The 19,243-nt window shown below is 51.3% G+C and overlaps 1 protein-coding gene and 1 long non-coding RNA gene across 5 annotated transcripts in view; both read right to left on the reverse strand.

Moving 5' to 3' along the window:
- CSMD2 (CUB and Sushi multiple domains 2) overlaps positions 1-19,243 on the reverse strand; it is a 289,568-nt gene that overhangs the window by 173,644 nt on the left and 96,681 nt on the right. The window lies entirely within an intron of this gene.
- LOC146765556 (uncharacterized) lies at positions 5,085-7,995 on the reverse strand. The gene is made up of 2 exons (XR_014949919.1): positions 7,780-7,995; positions 5,085-7,111 (listed from the first exon to the last, which is right to left on the reverse strand). It is a non-coding gene; the product is annotated as an uncharacterized LOC146765556 (long non-coding RNA).

Consider the following 19,243-nt stretch of genomic DNA (forward strand, 5'->3'; position numbering starts at 1 on the left):
GATTCCTTCCTCACTGAGAAACTTTCCATCCCCAGCCCAGAGAGGAGAAGTGAGATTCCTTCCTCACTCAGGAACTTTCCATCCCCAGCCCAGAGAGGGAGCAGGGTCAGTCAGGAGCATCTGTGACCTGGCAAGGTGACAGCCTTGGTGACACCACTGGAGAACGTGGCAAAATTGTTTTATTGTGAATGAAACCCAGAGAGAGCTCTGGGACACCTTCACCAAATAAACACCTTCAGCCAAAGAAACCCATGTGGGTGGGGATAAATCCCAAAATCCCAGAGTGGGGCAGGGTTGAGGGAGCACAGAGGCTCAGCTGGTGCCCCCGGGCCATGCCAGGGCACAGGGCACAGCGGGCTGTGCCCAGGGCTCTGGAATATCCCCAGCCAGGGAGGACCCACAGCCTCTCTGGGCTCTGCTCCAGGGCCCACAGGGAAGTTCTGCCTCCTGGGCAGGGAATTGCTGGGCTCAGCCCTGCCCGGGGCTCTGGGGCCATCGTGGGCCTGGAGCAGAGCTGGGGCTGCTCTGAGTGCTGCACACAGGGACGGACTGGGACGGACTGGGATGGACAGGGATGGACTGGGATGGACTGGGATGGACTGGGACGGACAGGGACAGACTGGGACGGACTGGGATGGACTGGGATGGACAGGGATGGACAGGGACGGACTGGGATGGACAGGGATGGACAGGGATGGACAGGGATGGACAGGGACGGACTGGGATGGACAGGGATGGACTGGGATGGACTGGGATGGACTGGGATGGACTGGGATGGACAGGGATGGACTGGGACGGACTGGGACGGACTGGGATGGACAGGGACGGACTGGGATGGACAGGGACACACAAAGTCACAACAGGGACACAAGAGGGATGGACAGACACAGACAGGGACACCCAGGGACACAACAGGGATACCCAGGGTCACAAGAGGGACACCCATGGACAGCCAGGGACACACTGGGACAGCCAGGGTCACAACAGGGTCACCCAGGCCTGAGGGCCCCTCTCAGCATCTCCTCAGCCCCAGCTCCCTCAGCCCTTCCTGCTCCAGGCCCTTCCTCAGCTCCACAGCTCTCCAGGAGCTCCCTGGCCCTGCTGTCCCAAGGAGCTGGACAAGCACTCCAGCTCTGCCTCACAGGGATGACAATTTATATTTTTAGTTCGCACTGAAGACAACAACCTAGATCCCAGCTGATCCCACCCACTCCACATGAAGCCACTCCTGCCTTCACTCCTTCCTCAGGGGACAAAAACCCCAGAAATGCTCTTGGCTCCGTTCTCCCAGAGGCCCTGGGGTGGTCAATAACAATAAAAATATGCCTGCAGAGCTTTCAGCCTCAAAGCTTGATTTTCCAGGCGCTCTCCTGCAGTTCCTCTGTAATGGCATTTTTTAATGGCCTGACCGAAGGAACCTAATCTTGCAATTACTCCATTTAATGCCATGTAATGGCTGAGCAGCTTCCTGGGATATGGGAAAGGAGAAGTGTGGTATAATTGCATTAAAGTGGGAAACAGGAATAAGTACTCACACTAAAAAGGACGAGGAATGAAAGGCAACGTGGTGTGACTTGTAGAGGAAGGAACGGGTTGATGACATGCAGCTGAAGGTCTGGCAGCTTTTGAGAGGCACCGCTCCCCTCCTGTCCCTTTCACTTCCCATCAGGACAATAAAGGAGGAAAAGGAGGGATCCGGGAGCATCAAATCCACAGGGCTTGCAGAGGGGATCAATTGGGTTTGAGGACGGAGTGAGCAGGGCAAGGACAAGAGATTCTCCTGGTGCACGGCAGCATTCCCAGGAGAAGCTGGCAGCACGAGGCCCTAAAGATGAGGAACACTTCCTGAGCAGCCCCAATTCCCGGGACAGACACCTCCCTGATCCCTGACTTCATGGCATGAAAAAGGAGACTGGGGAAATGTTAAAAAAAAATGGGAATAAAGGTTATTGTTTGAAAAACCAGCAGGGTGATCCTCAGCAGCTTGGGATGAATTCCCAAGGGGAAGAGCTGCTCACTCCAGCTTGCAAAAGCCAAAAGTCAAATCTCCCAGGCTCTGGAATTCAGGCACAATGAGGATTCAAGGAATTCTCAAGGAATGGAGTGAAAGGATTTTACCTTGACAGAAGAAAACAACAAAAGGGGGAAGGACGTGTCCAGCGTGTTCCACATCTTCCAACCCACGCCACAATTCCATGGTTCTACTCCCCTTTGCTCTGCATGAGGAAAAACCACAAAACACACCCCAAAACCAGCTGAGGCACCAAGGCTGGGCTGAAGGGAACCACCTGAGCTACAGAGGGACTTGGGATTCAAACAGAGCTTCTGAGCTCAGCTCTACACACCTGTACCTGTAATAAATGCAAAAACTCACCCAAATATCACCAGATTATAAAATATTTTCTATTCACCTTGGGACTTTTAAAGCCCCATTCCCATGCTAAGACCATTTCCTGCCGCCCCAAACAAGAGGGAAAAGTTCAAGACACAAAGATTTTAAAAGCTGGATTCACCTTCTGTAATTATTAGAACCAACAAAGAAAATGCTGAACCTTCTCCTTTCTTCTCCTGCAGGAATGGGAATCTTGCAGACATTTCAGCTTCTCCCTCCATCAGACTCCACACAGATCCTCCACACCTTCACACGTCTGATCCTTTCAGCTCAGCTCTCAAATGTCAACATTCATTTACCTCCTAATTAACATCATTACGAGCAGTGACATTTTTCTCATCTTCCTGCTTAGGTTTGTTTTTGGTTTTTTTTGTTTGTATTTTTTTTTCTTTTTTGCTGTGTCCTGATGGTTTCTGTCAAGAGCCTGTTTTCACTTGCAGCTTTTTTGAAAGTAACAGTAAAAACTTGTTATTTCCAATGAGGAGCTGCTGTGTATTCCAGGGATTGCTCCTGACAAGGAGGGGCTGGGAGCACTGCTCGGAGCACTCTGGCAACAGCTTTACCTCAACTTTAATTGCAATTCATGGAGAGTCTTCTTCTCCTGTTAATTTTCCTGGCTTGCCTTTGACATTATTCCTCCTGGCATGGAATTTTCACCCACCTCGGGAAACTGGAGCCAATTCCCTCCCTTCATCAACACTCATTACCTAACAGGGCAGTGGCCAAGGTCTGTGAGGGATTTCTGGGCATTTTGGTGGCATTTTGTGGCTGAATTTTGGGGTTTTTTTTCCCCCCATTTTGCCTCTTTGGATACAATATTATCTGCTAAATGCAAGCGTTGCAAATTCTGTTTTTCACTGCAAATCCAAGCAGGTCCACCAGCAAGGTTTAGTTTCTGCCAGGACTGGTGCCAAAATCTCTCCCTCCTGGTCAGGGCTGGGCAGCCTCAGGACACATCTGGACCCTCTGCCCTGATGAGATCAGGGCGCTGAGAAGGTCCTAGCACAGCTACAGGCCTTGAGCAGGTTCAGGCAGGAAAATGGAGACACAAATCCCCCGAATCACCAATTCCAGGATGTCTTAATGTGTCTTCCCAGGATTAAACAAATACCTGGAGCAGGCACAGCCACAGGAAGAGCCCTGCAGTGTCTAAACGTGTCCAAAGCCTGGTTTTCCTGGGCTTTGCTCTGCACAAATTATTTGACCTTAACAATCACTGTTCCACATGAAAATCCTCCAATAAAAGAGTAATAGAAGTGCTTTATTCTGGTCTCTCTGCTGCAGAAACCCCATAAAAATGGTGGTGGGTTAAACCCAGCCCCGTGTTGGAGAAAGGATGGATGGATGGATGTGTCTCACCTCAGCAGTGCCCTGTGTTTATCCCAGCAATTCTATCCCAGATTTCCCTGGACCTAAAAGACCTATTTGGATGGAGTATGTAGGTAATCCAGGGACATGAGCAAACATTGTGCTGAATTCAGATAAATGGCCTCGATTCAAAGTGAATTTTATAAATGACCCAGCCCAAGTGGGACAGCGCTGCCTTTATATGTATTTTAACACAATGCACCCCTTAAGGCAATTGGGCTGAACAGCATCAATTCCACATTTGAATAAAATTCCTGGGGAGGATCTGGAAAGAACACAGTAAAAAAAAAAAAAAAAAAAAAGAGGCTAAATAAACCAAATCAGGGAAAGAGAAAAAGAGTTTTATTTGTAGCTCCTGAACTGTGGGAATTGGGGAGGCTGGAAAGTCTCTTAGGCTGAATTATTGAGATAATAAAGCACCTGCTGAAGGGACCTGTGACTGCTGGAATGAAATTATTTCACTGGCCCAGAATAATCACCAGGGCAGGTTCTCTTTGGAGAGCAAAGGAAACAAGGGAAGGAAGAGATAAATGGAATGCAAATCACCCTCTCCACTCAAAGGGAAAGCAGGGACATGAAAGGAACGAGGCTGGTGGCACAAATGGAGTTTATTTACCAGACCAGCCGAGGCCACTGGAAAACAACTGGAGTAAACACAGCAGGGGAAGTGGGAAAAGTGGGAAGCCACTTCTGTCCAGGCTGGATTTTGTCATGAGCCTGACGAGTCCTCAGCCCCTCTGTGCCAGGATGAACCAGCCCAGCGATTGCACAAGTCCTAATTGTGCTGGAATTACACAATCCCAGGGTTAGTGTGTGACGCAGGGATGACTCCCGGCTTCCAAGGCTTCTGCTCCCCCAACTTTACCTTTCAGAGGGACAAGATGCACAGAGCAGGGGCTGTTTCATAATTTAGAACTTATGCAATCAGCTACATATGAATATTTAACACTACTGGGAAATTCAATAAATCACCTTGTACTTGGAATGAGTGGTCAACATTTCAATTTGTTTTATTCATAGTCCTGTCCTCAGTCACAGGAATTCTGACAGGGACAGCCAAGCTCAGCTCTGCCTGGGAACAGCTGATTTCACCTTTTGGAAACAACCAAACAAAGCACTGGGAATTTCTCTTCCTCCCAGACAAACCTGCAGAACATTATTGCATTCCCATCTGCTAAAGCGTAATTAATGAAGGCTTTTAAACCTGCAGAACTGTCATGGTTTGACACTGGCACAATGCCAGTGCCCCCATGAAAATGTGATCCCTACCTTGAATGCTGTGAAGTGGAATCTAGAATAGAGCAAAGCAGGCCCAAGCTTAATAACAGGAAAAAAACTTTATTAAACTACTACTACTAAAGAAAAGAGAAAACTAAAGAAGGGGGGAAAAAAACCACACAAAGATCAAATGAAAACCTTGCAAAACATTCCTCCCCCCACCACCCAACTCCAACAAACCACAGTGAGACACAATCTGGACCCCAATCAGGTTTCCGCCCTCCAAGCAATCGATACTCAGTCCATCGAGGGAACAGAGTCTCTCCTGTGCCACAGACCCCCCCAAGAAACACAGCTCCACATCCTGTGTTTCCATGTCACACATGGCACTGCCCGGAGAAAAAGTTTGCCATGGTGACCCTTCTCCTTTCCATGCACAGTGCTCTCACCACCAATGCATGGATGGTCAGACTGCCTTTAGGATTTTTCCTTTCAAGGATGCCCTGCCAAGAGGGGAGAAAACAACAGTTCAGTTTTTCATTGTTTGGGACCACAGTCCCCCCCATTTTCCCCTGGGGCCGAGGGCTCAAGAACAGAGATCTTCTTCTCTTCTCTTTCCTTTCCAGGGCAAGGGGGCGCCACCACAAACCCCCTAACCTTTTCTCTGTTCACTCCACTTTTGTCTTTTTCTCAGCTGAAGCAGGTCTCTTGACTCACTGGCATCCTCCCAAAACACAGTCCCTCTTGACGGAGAAGATTTGGTTCAGGTTGTGGCTAACACGGAAAAGTCCAGCCAAAAGCCACTCCTTGTCCCCCTCTCATCCAGAATTCCTCCTTCCAACATCCCATCCCAGGGTCCAAGGTGTCCCTCTTCCTCTCTTTCAAACCGAGGAGGGGAAAGGAAAATTCACAAAGCTTTCATTTTCTCAAGAAAGGGTTAAAAGTCCGAACTCCCAGGATGGCTCGATGCCCGGACATCCAGCAACTCCCACACAACTGGGCACCTTGCAGCAGCTCCCCCCGCTCCTCCTTCCTTGCGGCTTTCTCTCTCCCTCTCGGGAGAGGAACTCTGGGGGGGGAAATGGAGACATCCCAGATTTCTTCCACCCTTCCATCTGCAGGGGCCAGCCCGGTTCCAGTCCTTTCACCACCCTTGGGGCTTTCGGCCTACCTTTCTCAGGCCATGGGCTTCCCCTCCCCCACCCAGCTCGTGGCTGGGCGGGGGAAGGTCTGCACTGCACGCTGACCGGAACCAAAGAGAGCGAGTTCCCCTGGGAATTCTGCTTTCAACCCCTCTGTGTTCTCAGAGGCGTGTCTACTTTCAATTGGTCAATATCTAAATTGACCCCTTCCTTCCGGAAAAAATTATCTTTCCGTGTCAAACCACGACATTCCACCCTTCGCCTCTGAGAACACAGACTACAAAAAAATCATTATCAAAATTACATTCAACACATTCTACATAAAACAGAAACTTACACTAAATCTCCACCCCAATTCATCTCAAAACCCAACACATGCTTTGCTCTTATTCCTCCTGATCCCATTTCACAACATTCACCTTATCACCATCTTATCTTATCTTATCTTATCTGATCTTATCTTTTCCCGGTCAGGGAACCAAATGTCATGGTTTGACACTGGCACAATGCCAGTGCCCCCATGAAAATGTGATCCCTACCTTGAATGCTGTGAAGTGGAATCTAGAATAGAGCAAAGCAGGCCCAAGCTTAATAACAGGAAAAAAACTTTATTAAACTACTACTACTAAAGAAAAGAGAAAACTAAAGAAGGGGGGAAAAAAACCACACAAAGATCAAATGAAAACCTTGCAAAACATTCCTCCCCCCACCACCCAACTCCAACAAACCACAGTGAGACACAATCTGGACCCCAATCAGGTTTCCGCCCTCCAAGCAATCGATACTCAGTCCATCGAGGGAACAGAGTCTCTCCTGTGCCACAGACCCCCCCAAGAAACACAGCTCCACATCCTGTGTTTCCATGTCACACATGGCACCGCCCGGAGAAAAAGTTTGCCATGGTGACCCTTCTCCTTTCCATGCACAGTGCTCTCACCACCAATGCATGGATGGTCAGACTGCCTTTAGGATTTTTCCTTTCAAGGATGCCCTGCCAAGAGGGGAGAAAACAACAGTTCAGTTTTTCATTGTTTGGGACCACAGTCCCCCCCATTTTCCCCTGGGGCCGAGGGCTCAAGAACAGAGATCTTCTTCTCTTCTCTTTCCTTTCCAGGGCAAGGGGGCGCCACCACAAACCCCCTAACCTTTTCTCTGTTCACTCCACTTTTGTCTTTTTCTCAGCTGAAGCAGGTCTCTTGACTCACTGGCATCCTCCCAAAACACAGTCCCTCTTGACGGAGAAGATTTGGTTCAGGTTGTGGCTAACACGGAAAAGTCCAGCCAAAAGCCACTCCTTGTCCCCCTCTCATCCAGAATTCCTCCTTCCAACATCCCATCCCAGGGTCCAAGGTGTCCCTCTTCCTCTCTTTCAAACCGAGGAGGGGAAAGGAAAATTCACAAAGCTTTCATTTTCTCAAGAAAGGGTTAAAAGTCCGAACTCCCAGGATGGCTCGATGCCCGGACATCCAGCAACTCCCACACAACTGGGCACCTTGCAGCAGCTCCCCCCGCTCCTCCTTCCTTGCGGCTTTCTCTCTCCCTCTCGGGAGAGGAACTCTGGGGGGGGAAATGGAGACATCCCAGATTTCTTCCACCCTTCCATCTGCAGGGGCCAGCCCGGTTCCAGTCCTTTCACCACCCTTGGGGCTTTCGGCCTACCTTTCTCAGGCCATGGGCTTCCCCTCCCCCACCCAGCTCGTGGCTGGGCGGGGGAAGGTCTGCACTGCACGCTGACCGGAACCAAAGAGAGCGAGTTCCCCTGGGAATTCTGCTTTCAACCCCTCTGTGTTCTCAGAGGCGTGTCTACTTTCAATTGGTCAATATCTAAATTGACCCCTTCCTTCCGGAAAAAATTATCTTTCCGTGTCAAACCACGACAAGAACCTTTCAAATTAATGAAAAGTCCACCCAAATAAATTAGCCACGGAGTCCAAGGGCTGTGGATTTAAAGAACAGTGGTTCTCCTGACAGGAACCAAGAAGAGCTGTCACAGACAATTATTTTTAGGGCTGCTACTGAACCATTTTCCCATTATCAGCGGCCACCTCGCAGCGGCAAGCGGCGGCTCCACATTTGATCGTGACAAAACCTCGGAGGGCTCCGCTTCCCTCCTTGGTGTCACAGGTTTGTGAAACACGGGGTGAGAAACGGAGCCCAAATCCTGGTGCTGGAGCAGGGGGGCCCGGGTGAAGGGATGTGACGTGACCACCATGGTCACCATCATCGTGACACCTCCAGTGACACTGTGACATCACCGTGACATCATCAGAGTGACACAGTGACATCACTCTGACATCATCAGAGTGGCATGGTGACATCACTGTGACATCGCTGTGACATCACTGTGACATCCCTTCAGCCAGCAGTTACAGAAGGAGAATGTGGCTCCTTCTGCTGGGCTTGGAAGACCACGTGTCACCAGAGCACAGTGACGTCCCCATGGCACATCCCAAAATTCCATCCATGGAACTCCCTCAGTCTATCCAAGACCTACTCTACCACCATGGTGATGCCATCAGCGGCCCTCTCCAGCCAATAGCATTGCAGGGACCAGGCCTGGCCCATCCTGATTGGCCGCTGGGGGATGATGTCACAGCACCGTGGTGGATATAAGCCCGCGTTGGCCATGCTGTGGCTCAGAGAGCGCCGGCAGCCGGAGCGGAGGGGAAGCACAGCCTGGAGCTCCGGGCTGAGGAGCTCCGAGGAGCTCCGGGCTGAGGAACTCCGGGCTGAGGAGCCCCAAGGAGCTCTGGGCTGAGGAGCTCCGAGGAGCTCCGGGCTGAGGAGCCCCAGGCAGCCGGGGAGCACCACCATCAGCCCAGCCCAGCCGGCCCCGCGCGACCATGGCCCGGCCGGTGCGCTCGCGCCGCGGGCCCAGCACCGCCATGTACTTCCGCGTCACCATCCACAGGCCCCGCCGCACGCTCCGCAGCTCCAGCAGGGCCCGCTCCAGGCTCCGGGCCAGGAAGGGAAGGAGATTCAGGAGGACCATCCGCTTCGGCTCCTCCGGGCGCTCACTGCCGCCCTTCTTCCTGTTCATGGCCCGGCACCGCCGGCGGCTCCAGAGGACCTACCCCAACCTCACCATGGTGCAGATAGCCAGGAGGCTGGGCAGGAGGTGGCAGAGGCTGCCCAGAGAAGACAAGGAGGTCTACATGGAGGCAGCTGAGCGCCTGAAGCGCAGGAGGGTCCGCCGCGGCAGGCCCAGGAGCCGGAGCAGGATGAGGATGGCCAGCCGGAGGACGAGCATGAAGGATCTCATGATCTCCTTCACCACCAAGGCGGCCAACCTACGCAACTTCCTCCTCTCCTACCTGTGACTGCAGCTCCTTGGAAAGTCCCAATAAATTCTCATACGTTATTACAGCAAACCCTGGCCCGCTGTGGTCAGGGCAGGAATTTGGGTTTAGCGGAGCTGGTGCAATTGTGCGTGATGGAGAGGCTGGGGATGGTCACATCCCACATTTAGGGATGGTCACAGCCCATTCCCGCACAAGGTCACATCCCAGAGTCCCAGGTCAATGCCACATTTTCCTCAAGCTCCAAAAGTCTCCAGCAAACAACTGCTGAGGTGTTCCTGTTCCTCATTCAACACAACTCCTGACGTGTTCCTGTCCTTTATTCCACACAGCTCCTGAGGTGTTCCTGTTCTTATTCCACACAAATCTCAAGGAGTTCCTGTCCCTCATTCCACACAACTGCTGACCTGTTCCTGTTCCTCATTCTACACATCTCCTGAGGTGTTCCTGTTCCTCATTCCACACAACTCCCAAGAAGTTCCTGTCCCTTATTCCACACAATTCCTGAGGTGCTCCTGTCCCTTATTCCACACACAGGATTTTGTCAGATCTTTGCACGCCTGTGCCAGCAGGACACAAAGCCCATGGCCAGCAGCTGTCTCTGCTGGGAAACCTAAAATCCCGGGTTATGGCCCTAGGATACGGGTACAAAAGCTGGAGGTATTAAGGGAAAACTGCAAGGCTGGCATGAGCTGGTAGCAGACTGTTGAATTGAGCAGGGACAAGAAATTTCACTTTAATGGTTCTCCTGCCTGCACAGCCGCTGAGAGCCTGACAGGATCCATCAATTAAAATCTATTCCCAGCTGCAGCAGCCGTGGCTCCAGCAGAAGGAGCAGCTATTTTTGGCACGTTACAAATATGAAGTGGTCAGAAAGGCCCCAGATATCACCCAGCCAATTACGCTTTCCACGGAATCTTTGCGTTCCCCCATCCCTCAGCCTGCAAGCTCCATGAACAAGTGGCACTCAGGCAAAATCAGGCCCAGGGAAGTTGGAACATGGGTTCCACTCAATTGAACCCATCACGCAGGACTGGTCCTGAGGAATGGCTCCAAATTCCTGCAGCTCTGCCTGCAAATATCCATTTTTTACAAGGACACCCCAATCAACTCCCAGTCTGGCCATTCCCACCAGTCTCTTCCACTGAAATGCCACCTGAGAGGCTGAGGGACAACTCTGCCAGCTCTGAACACACAATAAAATTCCAGTTATCTGCAGCAGGAAATCTTCTAGTGACAGGAAAACAGGAAGGGATGGGAAACAGGGCACTGGAAATTGGTCGTTATCCACCTGGATGTGTTTCCCACTAATGGTGTGGAGACTAGAGATGGAAATAACTGTGAGAGAAATGCATTAACAAGGAGAAATAACAGTTTGGGAGATGCCTTCCAGCAGCAGAGAGAAAACAATGATCCTGGAAGAGCTGCAGGCAGCTGATGGAGGAGGGGGGTAAGTGATAAATATGGATATTATGGGGGGAACGTATGTTGGGGGCCTGGGGTGGGTTCCTTCCTCTGCTTTCCACACTGTAGTTAACACCTGCAATAAAACAACTGCAGAGAATGGTTTCTCTCAGTACTGGCACAATTTTAGGTCATTGGGATCCTCAGCACCTTTTTGATGTGCTCAGAACTAGCGTTAACGGCATTGTTACAGACCCAGGAATGTAATTTTTGTCGTGATGCTGCCTGACTTGTCACTGCTCGGGGAAAAAGAATTTTAAAACACCTTGGACATTGCCTGGACAACCCTCCCTTCAGGCCAGCTACATGGATTCACCTGAGAGCTGTCCAGGATGGCATTTGCTGTCTCTGTCCCTGGGATTTGCTGTCCCTGCCCTCTCCACGTGGGGCTTCAAAGGGGATGAGCCTCAGAGCAGAAGGGAAAAGGCAGGAGTGATAGATTTTTATCCAAAGCCATCAGAAATCCACTTCTCTGTGCCTGACCAGGGGCACAAACACACATCTGCCACCACAGGTGTCAGATACAGGTGCGAGACACACATTTGGGACTTTGAAGTTTGGGTAAACAACCCAAAATTTCCTATACTCCCCTGCACCCAAACTAAAAAAATCCAATTACTGAGCACAAAACCACCAAGACGTGGCTGCTGCACTTGTGGTCCCATTGAGAACACAAGAGCTCTGCAGAGATCTCCTCTTGTTCTGAGGGAACAATGGCACTTCATCCCCCCTCCCTCAGCCAGCTCCACTCTCCTTATGCCAGCAATTCTCATTTTGTGTGCACGAGATCCTCTTGTGTGGCAGCAATAGCAGGGGAAGCACTGGAGGACTCGTGAACAGCAGATTTATTTCATAAATTCCTCTGCTGCGGTGCTCCCACACGTGGCCTTGTCTGTGTTCATGGACACACTGAGGGTACCCCACAGCTTGGCACCAAAACAAACGCCCAAAACCAAGCCCTGCAATTCTTTCTGGAGGCTGCAGTGAGGATCTCAGCCTTTGAAGGGGCAGCTTTGGGGCCGAGGCTGTGTCAGTGTCCCCAGAGGGTGATGAGAGCCACCCCAGTGAATCAGCACCTCTCCACAGCCAAAAGGGTTACAGGGACCAGGTTGCAGGAGCCTGGCCTAGCTCCTGATTTGCTCAGGGGACCACATGTCACCCTGGCACATCCCAAAACTCCATCCATGGAACTCCCCCAGCTCATCCAAGACCTACTCTGCCACCATGGTGATGCTATCAGCACATCGCTCCAGCCCACACAGTTACAGGGACCAGGCCTCAGTTTTGGGACCCTCATGTCCCAATGGCCCAGTGGTGTCCCCATGGGACATCCCAAAATTCCATCCATGGTGTTCCCCCAACTCATCCAAGTCTGCTCTGACCCCATGGCGATGCCATCAGCACATCCGTCCATCCCATAGAGTCACAGGGACCAGGCCTGGCCTGTCCTGCTTGGCTTTGGGACAAATGCACAGTGATTTCACCTGAAATTCCATCCATGGTGTTCGCCCAACTCATCCAAGTTCTGCTCTGCCACCATGGCCATAACATCAGCACGCCTCTCCAGCCCACAGAGTCACAGGGACCAGGACTGGCCTGTCCTGCTCAGTTTTGGGACCCTCGTGTCCCAAAGGCCCAGTGATGTTACCACAGCACATCCCAAAATTCCATCCATGGTGTTCCCCCAGATCATCCAAGTTCTGCTCTGCCACCATGGCCATAATATCAGCACGCCTCTCCAGCCCACAGAGTCACAGGGACCAGGACTGGCCCGTCCTGCTTGGTGCTGGGACCCGTGTGTCCCAAAGGCCAGTGATGTCCCCATGGCACATCCCAAAATTCCATCCATGGTGTTTCCCCAGCTCATCCAAGGTCTGCTCTGCCCCCATGGCGATGCCATCAGCGCGCCTCAGTTTGGGACCCGCGTGTCCCCAGGGTCGTCACTGCCGCCGCCCCAAAGCTCCATCCACGGGAGCTCTCCCATGTCAACCCAAACCCGTTCCACCATGCTGACTATGACATCAGCACCCCCCTCCAGCCAATAGCATTGCAGGGACCAGGCCTGGCCCATCCTGATTGGCCACTGGGGGATGATGTCACAACACCGTGGTGGATATAAGCCCGCGTTGGCCACGCTGTGGCTCAGAGAGCGCCGGCAGCCGGAGCGGAGGGGCAGCACAGCCTGGAGCTCCGGGCTGAGGAGCTCCGAGGAGCTCTGGGCTGAGGAGCACCAAGGAGCTCCGGGCAAAGGAGCTCTGGGCTGAGGAGCCCCAAGGAGCCCTGGGCTGAAGAGCTCTGGGCTGAAGAGCCCCAGGCAGCCGGGGAGCACCACCATCAGCCCAGCCCAACCGGCCCCGCGCGACCATGGCCCGGCCGGCGCGCTCGCGCCGCGGGCCCAGCACCGCCATGTACTTCCGCGTCACCATCCACAGGCCCCGCCGCACGCTCCGCAGCTCCAGCAGGGCCCGCTCCAGGCTCCGGGCCAGGAAGGGAAGGAGATTCAGGAGGACCATCCGCTTCGGCTCCTCCGGGCGCTCACTGCCTCCCTTCTTCCTGTTCATGGCCAGGCACCGCCGGCGGCTCCAGAGGACCTACCCCAACCTCACCATGGTGCAGATAGCCAGGAGGCTGGGCAGGAGGTGGCAGAGGCTGCCCAGAGAAGACAAGGAGGTCTACATGGAGGCAGCTGAGCGCATGAAGCGCAGGAGGGTCCGCCGCGGCAGGCCCAGGAGCCGGAGCAGGATGAGGATGGCCAGCCGGAGGACGAGCATGAAGGATCTCATGATCTCCTTCACCACCAAGGCGGCCAACCTACGCAACTTCCTCCTCTCCTACCTGTGACTGCAGCTCCTTGGAAAGTCCCAATAAACTCTCATACATTATTACAGCAAACCCTGGCCCGCTGTGGTGTCTTTGGCAGGGCAGGAATTTGGGTTTAGCGGAGCTGGCACCATCGTGGGTGGTGTTTACACTGGTGCAGGGTGTGAGTGGATGTTCCTGCACATCCACAAGGAGAAGAGTGATGACTTCTCCAAACCAGGAGTTAAAATCGGCTGCCTCTGCAAAGGAGGGATTTTGGTCCTCCAACAGCAGGTCCTGGAGCTGGGGAGGAGGCACAGTGAATGCAGGAGGGTGCTGGAACACAGGAACATGGCTTTTCCCAGGAAAAAGCCTTGGGAAGGTGCACAAACTCAGAGCCCAAACGCGCACAGCTCCCTGACCCTGCTGGAGGAGCCTCAGAGATGTTTCTCCTCTTGACCACAGCCTTTGTCCAGGTTCATTTAGGGATGGTCACAGCTCATTTCCACACAAGGTCACATCCCAGAGTCCCAGGTCAATGTCACATTTTCCTCAAGCTCCAAAAATCTCTGGCAAACAACTGCTGAGGTGTTCCTGTTCCTCATTCCACACAGCTCCTGCGGTGTTCCTGTTCCTCATTCCACATAGCTCTCAAGGAGTTCCTGTCCCTTATTCCACACAATTCCTGAGGTGCTCCTGTCCCTTATTCCAAAAAAAAAACAAGCCCTGCAATTCTTTCTGGAGGCTGCAGTGAGGATCTGAGCCTTTGAAGGGGCAGCTTTGGGGTCGAGGCTGTGTCAGTGTCCCCAGAGGGTGATGAGAGTCACCCCAGTGAATCCCAACAGCAAGAAGGGGTTAGAGGGTGACCGTCTTCTTTCTCCTCACTCATGGCCACCCAAAAAGGTTTTGGGGATCAATCCACAGCAGCCAAACCAGGCAGAAGCCTGCCCTAAACCCCCACTTATGAGCAGATTGATTCTGGAGGCCCGGGAGGCTTTGCAAGCTCCTTGTCACGCGTTAACTGAGATGTTACAACTTCAACACCCTTGGAAAAATCAGAGCCTGGAAGAGTTCTCTGCTCATTAACTGCCTGCCAAAGGATCCTCCTGCTCTCAAGAATCAATAACCTGCTTCTGTTCACAGCTTGATTTTAATGGCACCAAAAAGCCACAAGAGCTGAGAGCCACCAGGACCGCGGCGAGGGGAACGACAGCTCGGCTCTTTGAAGCCCGTGCTGCAGGCAGGGAGGCACAGACTGAGCATCCCCGAGCTCATCCCCATCTGCACAGCTCGGGCTGCACAGGCAGCACACCCTGCCCGGCTTGTTCGCTTTGATTTACATCACAGATCACCGCAGGAACCAGCTCCTTCCACGCCGGGGATGCTCCCAACGCGATTTTCCAGCTCTCCCACTCCCAGGGGCAGCACAGGTGATGCTCCCTGCCCTGCAGTCCTTGGGGACAGAGAAGCCCCAGTCCCAGTTTGAGATGAGACAATGGAAAGGGGTCTTCAAAATCCTACCACCCCCACTGAACTCCAAACCCATCTGCTTCTTTTCGTTTCTCCCCCAAAAAAAGCAGCAGCTGAGTTATCAGAAGAGCAACTGGAGCAGCAGCTTGAAGACCCAGTTTTGGCTTCCCCAGAATTCATCATTTACATTGATAAAATACTTGAACTTCCTCATTCCACTTAAAGCCACAACACTGCAGTTCCATCAGCCAGCAATGGGAGCTGCAGCTCTCATGGAGAGGGTGTCAAACACCCCAAAATGTGTCAAACACCCCAGAATGTGTCAAACACCAGAGAATCTCTAAAATACCTCACATTAACCATATCTACATTATGGCTACGGTTGGAATTAAATTATCTTTAAGACCACTTCCAACCCAAACCACTCTAGGGTTAAAAAAATATTCATTTATTTTCTATGTGAAAAATAAACCTGTCATCAGGTAATCCCAAAAGAGACCCCAACCACTAGGTAAAGTGGGATTAATTATGTTTAAGAAATTGCTTGATTTGACAAAATTCATTTTCTATCCCTTTCTCATCAGCTGCACAGTCCCAGTGGCTGCTGAGTGAGTTGGATGTGACTGAGATGGGGATGGCAAAGCTGTCATCTTAAAACTGGTGATAATTGATTTGGACAATTCACGTTCCCGGCTACACCAGGGGGGGTGAAGTTGTGATTCCTCTTCTGGGCACTATGAAATCATGGAATATTCTGGAAGGGACACACAGGGATCATCAAAGTCCAACTCCTGGCCCTGCACGGAGACCACAGTGAAACCAATGAAGTATTTGCCCTTACAAACCAACTGTGGGTCTGCTGATAAATAAAGATCGATACAGAGAGATGAAAGAAACAATGGGAGAACCATAAATTCCACAGAAATTCCATTGACTGACACAAGGAAAAGAAAAAAAGGGCAGGGTACACATGAGAAGGGGGTCTGTGTTTGGTGATTTGGGAAATCTGTACCCCTCAAGTACCTCAGCCAGTGAGGAAAGAGAAGAGATGCAGCTGGGAAATTGGGATTAAAAGGATGCTGCATCCTCTAAAAATCTGGGAGACCCCATTGGGAATGCCCCATGGCCTCTCCCTTTATTCCAGTAAAGTTTCAGGATTCCTCTGTCTTCTTTTAGACACAAACCTCTGGTGACTGTGGATAAATTTTTGTGGCACCAACAACTCCACCCTGTTCCTGGGACAGTGTGAAGAGAAGAACAAACCCCCACTCAGTCCCTGCAAGGTTTTTATGGCCAGGGGTGACCAAACCTGCCGGGCTGACCCCGATCCTGGAGGAATCCATGCAGAGCTCCCTGCTGCCTCAATCCCAGTGCTGGGTGAGAGGCAGCCCTGTCTACAAGACAGACCAAATAAGAGAATCTGTGGTATTTAAATGATCCCGAGATTGTAAAAGTCTCTGTCTGTCAGCCCCGCTGCCAAAGCAGAAGCCATAATTGGTCTGTGCTGGTTTCCAGGTTGTTTATTCTGTTTCTCTCTCACATGTTCTGCTGCCCTGCCCAGCTCTGTCCTGCAGGGCAGCGTGTGGGGCTCTGCCCTCAGTGGGATGTGACAAACATTAAATACCAGAAACTCCCTGGGCTGGATTTACAAGAACGTGCCAATATCTGTCACCTACATTGGACAGTGTGTCCCCAGCCTGAACCAACAGAAAAATGCCAACACCACAGTGAGACATGGAGGGCATGAAGAAGGAGAAAAAGGACAAGGCACACCCAATTTCCTCCATCTTGTCCCCTTTGGACCCCTCATCTAGAATCCCAAAATTTTACTTTTGCACCCATGCCACACCTAATTATTACTGATATCAAACATTCAGAGCTGGTAATTGATCCTGTAAGATTGAAAACTCTTTTGCATGGACAGAGATCACAGCCAGTGTCTGTGGGGGCTCTGTCCAGGGGGGTTCTGAGCCCTGCCAGGGTCCCAGATCTGCCAGGGATGCCCTGGATTCCCACAACCAAACTCATCACTCTGCTCTCCAGAGCAGCTTCAGCAGGTGGCCAAAGCCCTGGCAGGGCTGAGCATCACAACCTGAGCTGAGCAGGGTCTGGGGCTGCTCCATCCCTCGGTGCTCCTGAAGAGCTCTCAACACCCCAAGGCAGCAGAACAGGAATTGCACAAGGGCAAAATGTACTTTTTAAGAAGCCTCTGTGGATGACCTTAACACCACACAAATTCTTTCCAACTGCAGAAACTCTTGAGTGCTGCCAGTGGGTTCTGCTTCATTATTTCCTGCTTTAAAAAGCTGCTTTCTGTCTGCCCTTTGCTGCTCTCAGCTTCTCTTGCTCTCCCAGCTCCTCAGAGATCAATCTTCACCTTCTCCACTCAGCTGAGCTGTGTCACTGCTCACTTGCCTATCATTCCCTATTTCCACGGGTCTGATCAGATCAAAAATCCTGAAATGTTCTCCAGTCAGAAATGAAGCAGAATTCTGGGAAGGGCAGCAGATACTGACTCCACTTTCTCCTGGGGAAAAAAAAAAATCCACCTTCACAATGTGGGGCCAGTGATGTTCTGTGCCTTCATGAACGGGGTGGGAGATGGGGCAGAGCCCAGCACAAACCTCTGGGAGCAGCTGAGGGTGCCATGGGCACATTCCCAGCCTGGAAAAAGGGGGAAAAGGGACAATCCTGAGCAATTCAGAGGAAACACCACATCCTGCCCCAGGGGAGGGGACATTCCATGGAGCTGCCTCCTCAACCAGGCAGGATGTGCCACCAGGGTCACCTCAGAGCACAGCCAGCAGCATCCTGGTGAAACGTAAATCTTAAGGAATTTAGAGATTTTAGAGGAGCTAAAATTTTAGTTAGAAATAAGCCTTACTAGAGTTAATTAAAATAAATGAGTAGGCCTTGATGAAGTTAGGAGTTAGTAGTTAACTAATAACTGATTGCTTGTCAGCACAATGTTTAGTTAGCTGGGTTTATAATGAAGAATACACAAACTGACAAAGAGCTTTTAGAACATCAGACAATTGTGGCCTCCTCTGTTCTGAAACCAACTGAAGACAAGGAATGGGAGTTCTACCAAGAGTTCATTTGTCAGATTGGCATTGAAAAGGCAGAAAGGTCAGGAGGAGGAAGACTTCATTGACTTCCTCATTTTGGGACCCCTCCCCATGAAAGGGACACCGACCAGCCAGCCTGGAATTCTGTGGAATTCTTGTATTGTCGGAGGATCTGAGCTTTTTTTTTTCCTTTGCAGGATCTCCCTGCCCAACTCAAGCCAGGACACCTGACAAGAACCTGCAGGACCAGAGCAGCCCCAAGCAGTGACAAATTTATTTGTGCTGCTGCCTTTAAATCCAAGCCTGGTGCAGCCTCAAAGCAGCCAAATCTGCCAGGAAATTCCCAGAATTATCCACAGTTTAGATCAACTAAACTCTCTCTCCTTTCAATCAATGAAGTGCCACCAAGAGCCTGCTCTGAGCTGGATGCTGCTGATGTTTGAGGAGTGCAGCCCTGGCAGAGCCTCTCCAGATTTTCTTCCCTGGTTTGGATTAAATTTGGGTTCAATCCAGTTTTTCTAGGAAGAGTCTTCAAAACACCAACTCTGCAAACTCTGACTCCTCCTCACCTGCAACTCCAGGGGAATTTTAAAGCTCTGCCAGGGCAGGTTCTGGTCTGGGATTCCACACTCTGAAATATTTCCCTCTGCTTTTACTGCTCCCTATCTGCTGTTTTCGGATCACAGGTAAAATATTCAAGGGGAGCAAGAAACATGAAAATTCACAATTCCAAATGTTTCAGGCTGGTTTATCTTCCAGCCAAGGAAATCTCCAACTTCCAGGATACAACCAGGAGCCCAGCCAAGGCTTTTACATGCCCAGAGCAGCTTGTTCTGAGCAACATTTTTAGAAGGAAAACCTAAAAAAATCCCATCTGGAATCACCTAAACTTCCCACCAGGAAACACCTGGGAGTCAGTAGAGCCTTGCTTGTCTTTCCCAAAGATTTGCTGCAGTCTTTCCGAGATTTAGGAAGATGGATTCTTGGCAGTTTGGCAGAAAAAAACCAAAATAAGTTATTTTC

This window comes from Lonchura striata, chromosome 23 (genome assembly GCF_050655825.1).
Source record: "Lonchura striata isolate lonStrDom1 chromosome 23, ASM5065582v1, whole genome shotgun sequence".
NCBI lineage: Eukaryota > Metazoa > Chordata > Aves > Passeriformes > Estrildidae > Lonchura > Lonchura striata.